Here is an 8,645-nt window from a genome sequence, read left to right as displayed (position 1 = left end):
ATATTAACAATTTTATTGTTTGCGTTATTAAATGCATCACATACGTTGCGTAGAAGAAACTATGTGGCAAAGGTTGTCCATCACACACACTTTTTATATGGTAAACGTTTGCGCAAGGTGGCCTAATGCAAACAGTTTTCAAGAGGATGTCATGTGTGATTGTTCATTGATCCAACATGGTTTATTCCTAAAAATTGTGTGCATTGCCTGAGGTCATCGCCCACGGTGTTTTCTCAATAATCATTTGCAATAGAAAAACCCAATAAGCAGGCTAATTGGCCATTAGTGGGCTAATTGTCCTATTATTAATAATCCATTTATTAATTTAATTGACATTTCATATTAAGCACACAATATATTTCATTTCCATATTAAGGAAGCAGGATTTCATAATTGAAATACATCAGAGTACAACATCATATAGCTTCAGCACTCAACTACCCCATTACACAACTGCACCAGCACCAAGTTTCACATGCAATATCTATAACCTTTCGAAATTAGCATCATATACAGTACATAGACAAATGAATCTCATCTGGAAAATTGCTGAAGCAGAAGGCGAATATTGAGCCTTCATTAATGTTGAAGGTCTTTGCAACTTTAGGCTAGTGCCTATGGATGATTGATCGTCCATCCTTCGTCCTCTTCAGGAACACTTCAATATTGAACCGTGGGTGTTGTATGAATACCTTCCTCAACTCCTGACCATACAGGTGGTTTGAGAGGTAATCATCAGTGAACTTCTTTGGAAAGGCCTGAAAACAAGGATGTGCATAAATATCTTCTCTAAATTGGAAATGGGGCAAAGGAATAAAAAATGGCAAGGTATAATAGTTAGTACCATCCTGTAATGTACTGATGTCTTCTTCATTGTGTAGACAAAGATCTTGTTGGCTTTTGTTGCTAATTTCTTTATCCTAACAATCTTTCCGAGTTTCTTTACTTGACTGATATTCATGGACAACTCATTTACCCATATGCAAAAAGGGTCGAACAGTGGGTCAAAACCTCTAACAGCAGGACCTCCATGTGCAAGATTGATGTGTACTATGAAACTTTATTCTTGTAGACTCGTGTTGGGCCTCCAAGCGCAGAGTTTTGTAGGACAGTAGCAATTTTCCCTCAAGTGGCACTAGTAGAAAAATGGTCAAATGTGAAGCACATTAGTGCCGGTTCCAACGGCTAGCCGGGTCGCTACCATTAGTACCGGTTCAAGGACAATCTTTAGCACCAGTTCATGCCACGAACCGGTACTAAAGAGAGTGGTGGCAGGATGTTGTCAGTCTGGGGCCCCTCCAGCACCTTTAGTAGCGGTTCATGTCACGAACCGGTACTAAAGGTCGTCCTACGTAAACCCTTCGTCCACCCGAGCTCACTCTGTTCTTCCCCTTTCCCCTCTCCTCTCTGTTCTTCCCCTCTTCCTCTCGAGCTCATCACACATTTTTCCCAAAATTTGTCAAGATTTGAAGGCCCCCATCCATTCAAATGATCACAAAGGTTAGCAACTTTGTCCTTTCATCTCTCATTGCTAGATTAGCTCTTGCAATGCTTTATATAGTGATTAATTTGTGAGTTTAGTAATTTGGGAGGAATTATATGTGCTAGTATTTGATTTATATGCAATTTGAGGTCAAAAATAACACTTCGTTTGCATATGTAGGTGTGGTTTACTTAGTGCCTTCTAAATCTCCATCGTAATCACCGTCGATCGCCCGCACCGTCCCATCGCCGGCACCACCTTGTGGTAAGCCTCTTGTTCATGAATGTTTTATATAAAAAATTGATGTTTATGTGATTTGTATATATAGTTACTCGTATAATTATCTTACCCGTACGTTGTTTGTTATACATAGTGCCATGGGTTTTGATATCCGTCCCCGTCGGCCCTCGTCCTTGTTATGATTCGGATGTGGTATATTCTCTTTTAAAACTATTTGTTGCATTTCGTGTTTATGACAAATTATGCCCATCAAGTTGACATAGATATTTGTATGTAGGAGGTATGTGAACCAAAAATTCCAACCGGCCCTATTGTCGAGAGGTTAAATTTAGTTGAAAGAGAAAACAAGGATTTGAAAGAAAAATTGAAAAGAATTGAGGGGGAGAAGATGGAATTGGAGTTGCATGTTGCCGATGTCGTCGATGATCACAAGATCAAGATGGAGAAAATGTGCTTGAAGATTAGAAAGATTAGAAAATATGCCATTCATAGTGAGGCTTGGTATCATTATGCTGTTGGATCAATTGTTACCTTAGTTGCGATCTTGATCGCGTTTGTTGTTGCCTTTAAATGCTTTAGCTAGACAGTTATTTGTTTGTTGCATTTAAGTGTTGTATGAACTTTATATATGTATGCACTTTATGTATGAACTTGTATTAATTTGGTCTTTTCGGTGTTGTGTAATGAAGATGAGCCGACAATGGATGTACGATGATCGATGCTCTCCCGAGTTCATTAATGGCATGCAAAATTTTCTGCTTGCTGATACATCTCCGTCGTATCTACTTTTCCAAACACTTTTGCCCTTGTTTTGGACTCTAACTTGCATGATTTGAATGGAACTAACCCGGACTGACGCTGTTTTCAGCAGAATTGCCATGGTGTTATTTATGTGCAGAAACAAAAGTTCTCGGAATGACCTGAAACTCCAGGGAGATTATTTTTGGAAATAATAAAAAATACTGGCAAAGAATCAAGGCCAGGGGCCACACCCTAGCCACGAGGGTGGGGGGCGCGCCCCCTGCCTCGTGGACCCCCTGGAGCTCCATCGACGTCCATCTTGACTCCATATATTCGTTTTCAGGGAGAAAAAAATAAACAAGAAGGATTCATCGCGTTTTACGATACAGAGCCGCCGCGAAGCCCTAAACTCTCTTGGGAGGGCTGATCTGGAGTCCGTTCGGGGCTCCGGAGAGGGGAATCCGTGGCCATCATCATCATCAACCATCCTCCATCACCAATTTCATGATGCTCACCGCCGTGCGTGAGTAATTCCATCGTAGGCTTGCTGGACGGTGATGGGTTGGATGAGATTTATCATGTAATCGAGTTAGTTTTGTTAGGTTTTGATCCCTAGTATCCACTATGTTCTGAGATTGATGTTGCTATGACTTTGCTATGCTTAATGCTTGTCACTAGGGCCCGAGTGCCATGATTTCAGATCTGAACCTATTATGTTTTCATCAATATATGAGAGTTCTTGATCCTATCTTGCAAGTCTATAGTCACCTACTATGTGTTACGATCCGGCAACCCCGAAGTGACAATAATCAGGACCACTCCCGGTGATGAACGTAGTTTGAGGAGTTCATGTATTCACTATGTGTTAATGCTTTGGTCCGGTACTGTATTAAAAGGAGGCCTTAATATCCCTTAGTTTCCACTAGGACCCCGTTGCCACGGGAGGGTAGGACAAAAGATGTCATGCAAGTTCTTCTCCATAAGCACGTATGAGTATATTCGGAATACATGCCTACATTACATTGATGAATTGGAGCTAGTTCTGTGTCACCCTAGGTTATGATTGTTACATGATGAACCGCATCCGGCATAATTCTCCATCGCTGATCCATTGCCTACGAGCTTTCCATACATTGTTTTTCGCTTATTTACTTTTCCGTTGCTATTGTTATCATCACTACAAACTACCAAAAATATTACTTTTGCTATCGTTACCTTTTACTACCGTTACCACTACTATCATATTACTTTGCTACTAAACACTTTGTTGCTGATCCTAAGTTTGCAGGTGTGGTTGAATTGACAACTCAGCTGTTAATACTTGTGAATATTCTTTGGCTCCCCTTGTGTCGAATCAATAAATTTGGGTTGAATACTCTACCCTCGAAAACTATTGCGATCCCCTATACTTGTGGGTTATCAAGACCATTTTCTAGCGCCGTTGCTAGGGAGCATAGCTCTATTCCTTGAGTCACTTGGGATTTATATCTGCTTATCATTATGAAGAACTTGAGAGATCCAAAAACCAAGATTTATCCCTCAACTACGATGGGAGGTAAGGAACTGCCATCTAGCTCTGCACTTGATTCACCTTTTGTTTTGAGTAAGCTTGCGACACCTAAACCTGCTTCTGCTATTAATTCTGATATGTCGCATATTATTGATGATGCCACTTCTACTATGCATGATACTTATGATGAAACTACTTCTATGCTTGATACTACTGTGCAACTTGGTGAATTTCTTGATGAACAACTTGCTAGGGCTAGAGAGAATGAAATTATTGAAACTGATAGTATTGATGGGAGTGATGATGAAGGCCCTCCTAATAAATATGAATTGCCTATTGTTCCTGAGGGCTATGTTATGGATGAAGAAACTAAAAGAGACTTTCTTGCCTGCAATGATAGAAGTGATCTTAAGAAATTATTAGCTAAGCTTAAACAAAAAAACATTGAATGCTAGAATGAAATATGATCCTGCTTATGCTACTTCACCTATCTTTGTTACTGATAAGGATTATGAATTCTCTATTGATCCTGATATAATTACTTTGGTTGAATCTGGTCCTTTTTATGGCTATGAATATGAAACTGTTGTGGCACATCTTACTAAATTAAATGATATAGCCACCCTGTTCACTAATGATGAGAGAACTTGCTACTTTTATATCCGTAAAATATTTCCGTTCTCATTAAAGGGTGATGCTAAGATATGGTTTAATTCTCTTGATCCTGGTTGTCTGCGTAGTCCTCAGGATATGATTTATTACTTCTCTGCTAAATATTTCCCTTCTCATAAGAAACAAGCTGCCTTAAGGGATATATATATAATTTTGTGCAAATTGAAGAAGAGAGTCTCCCACAAGCTTGGGGGAGGCTTCTGCAATTACTTAATGCTTTGCCTGATCATCCTCTTAATAAAAATGAAATACTTGATATCTTTTATAATGGACTAACCGATGCTTCCAGAGATTACCTGGATAGTTGTGCTGGTTCTGTTTTTAGGGAAAGAACACCGGAGGAAGCTGAAATTCTATTGAATAATATGTTGACAAATGAAAATAATTGGACACTTCCTGATCCTATTCCTAAACCAACTCCGAAGAAAAGAGGTGTTCTATTTCTCAGTCCTAAAGATTTGCAAGAGGCAAAGAAATCCATGAAAGAAAAGGGTATTAAAGCTGAAGATGTTAAGAATTTACCTCCTATTGAAGAAATATATGTTCTTAATTTACCGTCTGTTGAAGAAATATATGGTTTTAATCCATCACCTATTGAAGAAACACATGGTCTTGATAACCCGACACATGTAGTAAAGGTAAATTCTCTCTATAGATATGATAAAGCTGAAATCCCATTTACTAAGTTTGCTAGCCCATGCTTGGATGAGTTTGATGACTTTATGGTTAAACAAGAAAACTTCATTGCTTATTTTGGTAGAGAATTAAAACGCAATGCTGATATGCTTGAACACTTGGGTGATTATATGGCTAATGTTAAAGGTGAACTTAAACTTATTAGTAAACATGCTTCTATGGTTACCACTCAAGTAGAACAAGTACTTAAAGCTCAAAACGATTTACTCAATGAATTGAATAGTAAGAATAATGACTATGCTGTTAGAGTGGCTACTAGAACTGGTAGAACGACTCAGGAACCTTTGTATCCTGAAGGCCACCCTAAGAGAATTGAGCAAGATTCTCAGAGAAATAATATAGATGCACCTAGTCCTTCTAAAAGGAAGAAGAAGAAAATGATAGGACTTTGCATGCTTCTAGTGAACCTGTTATTGACACACCTGAGAATCCCAATGATATCTCTATTTCTGATGCTAAAACACAATCTGGTAATGAACATGAAACTAGTGATAATGTTAATGATAATGTTCATGTTGATGCTCAACCTAGAAATGATAATGATATAGAAGCTGAACCTGTTGTTGATCTTGATAACCCACAACCAAAGAATCAACGTTATGATAAAAGAGACCTTGTTGCTAGGAAACACGGTAAAGAAAGAGAACCATGGGTTCAGAAACCCATGCATTTTCCTCCTAAGCCATCCAAGAAAAAGGATGATGAGGATTTTGAGCGCTTTGCTGAAATGATTAGACCTATCTTTTTGCGTATGCGATTAACTGATATGCTCAAAATGAATCCTTATGCTAAGTACATGAAAGATATTGTTACTAATAAAAGAAAGATACTGGAAGCTGAAATTTCCACCATGCTAGCTAATTATACTTTTAAGGGTGGAATACCTAAGAAACTAGGAGATCCAGGAGTACCAACTATACCATGCTCCATTAAAAGAAACTATGTTAAAACTGCTTTATGTGATCTTGGAGCCGGTGTTAGTTTTATGCCTCTCTCTTTATATTGTAGACTTGATTTGAATAAGTTGACACCTACTGAAATATCTCTGCAAATGGCTGATAAATCAACTGCTATACCTGTCGGTATTTGTGAGGATGTGCCTGTTGTGGTTGCAAACATTACTATTTTAACGGACTTTGTTATTCTTGATATTCCCGAGGACAAAAGTATGTCTATTATTCTTGGAAGACCTTTTTCGAATACTTCAGGGGCTGTTATTGATTGCAACAAAGGCAATGTCACTTTTCATGTTAATGGTAATGAGCATACAGTACACTTTCGGAGGAAACAACCTCAAGTCCACAATATCAATTCTATTGGAAAAATTCCATCGATTATTTTTGGAGGTTTTGAATTTCCTCTACCTACTGTCAAGAAGAAATATGATATTCTTATTGTTGGGGATGTCCATATCCCTGTTGAGGTAACCTAGTGTTATTCGAAATTTCTCCGGTTCCATGTTATTCGGAATGGGTTTGTTAACAAGACCTGATCAACCTTGTTAGTGGATTCCTTTTGATGAGCATGAGATGGATGAAGTTAGAAAACACAACTCTGTGTACCCTCTTTTTACTTTCTATTATTTATATTAAATAAAGCAAAAATAGTAATTTCTGTCTTTTTTCTGAATTATCCGTGCAATATAAAAATACCCTGAAAATAAAAGTTCTCCAAATACCCTGCCAATTTAGTATGATTTTTTCTGGAATATTTGAGAATATATGGCATTGAGAACACAGCAGGGGGAGTAAGCACCTGGCCACGAGGGTCCACGGCGCGCCCACCCACCTGGGCGCGCCCCCTGCCTCGTGGGCCCACGGTGGCTCCCCTCCACTTATTCCTGCACCTACACACTTCTTCTTCCTCCAAAAAATCACCATCCAGCTCAAGCACGAGTTCTAGCTCATTTTGCTGCGATTTTCGATCTCCTTTCTCAAAGCACCTCTCACAAAACTGCTTTGGGGGATTGTTCCTTGGTATGTGACTCCTCCATTGGTCCAATTAGTTTTTGTTCTAGTGCTTTATTCATTGCAAATTTGTGCTGCCTAGGTGACCATGTTCTTGAGCTTGCATGTCAAATTTATATGGTTCCAAGTAGTTATAATGCATGATATAGGCTCTAGGCACTTGTAGGAGCAGTTCCTATCAATTTTGTTGAGTTTGGTTTACTTTTATTTGAAGTTACTAAAAATTTCAGAAATTTTCCAGAGGAAGAAATATGTTTTGGAAAATGTACCAAGGTGGTTCTTCAAGGAAACAAGGACCCAGGCTTGCAATGCGTGATGCTGATGACGAGCCACCAAGGGACGCTCCAGTGCGGCCTTGTGAATGGCCTTCAAAGGACTTCATGGATCGAGCAAGAATTAAGGAAGAATTTAATGCATATTTGCGTAACACTGATCTTGTGAGCTTCGAGGCAGAAAAGTGTTGTCAATACCACTATCTGACTAGTTCCTTTGTGAGGAGGTTTGAATTTTCATCTTCATGCAATTCTCAAACTGTCATGTTTGATCTTTATGAAAATTCTTACACTATGGACTTAGAGGACTTTACCACTGCTTGCAAACTTCCACAATGGGGTAGTGCTAGTGAGCCTCACGAATCTGAATTTAGAGATTTTCTTGCTAGTATAACTGTGGGGGAATCTAGAGATATAGCACAAGCTACCATAGGGAGCATTCATTTTCCTGCTATACATTATTTTGCCCTCTTCATAGGTAGGTGCATAAATGGTAAAGATGAAGCATGTCATATGTGTGTCCCTGACCTCAGTATCCTTAGGAGTGCTGTGTTAGGAGATAAATCTTATAATTTGGGAGCCATTGTTGCATGTAGGTTGCATCATAATAGATTCAATGGAGATTTCTTTGGTGGAATTTATGCAACCCGTATAGCTAATTTTCTTGGTATAACCATACGTGAGGATGATATTGAGTTGCCTCCTGCTTATTTGGATTATGAGGCTATGATTTGTCATCATTTTGTTGAGAGGAACGATCAGTTCCTCTAGTACCGACTCATCTTTGACAGACGACGCACCTACCACGTCGCTCTTCCTGCTTCTACTTTCTTTGACTTTCAGGGAAAAGGGAGATATTTTATAACCAGAGAGGAGGCGGAAGAGTATAAGAGGAGGGCAGAGATAGCTCGCCTCCAAGCTGCAGCCCACGATGGAATGACTGATGCATCTCAGTACGACCCCAACTACAACTTTGGATATCCGCCAGGCCATCCGTGGCAATAAACCCACTTAGTCTAAAAGCCTAAGCTTGGGGGGAGTACGTATTTCCCACCGACATTACA

Source organism: Triticum urartu, chromosome 6, assembly GCF_003073215.2.
Source record: "Triticum urartu cultivar G1812 chromosome 6, Tu2.1, whole genome shotgun sequence".
Taxonomy (NCBI): domain Eukaryota; kingdom Viridiplantae; phylum Streptophyta; class Magnoliopsida; order Poales; family Poaceae; genus Triticum; species Triticum urartu.
Note: the sequence above shows the minus strand (reverse complement) of the source record.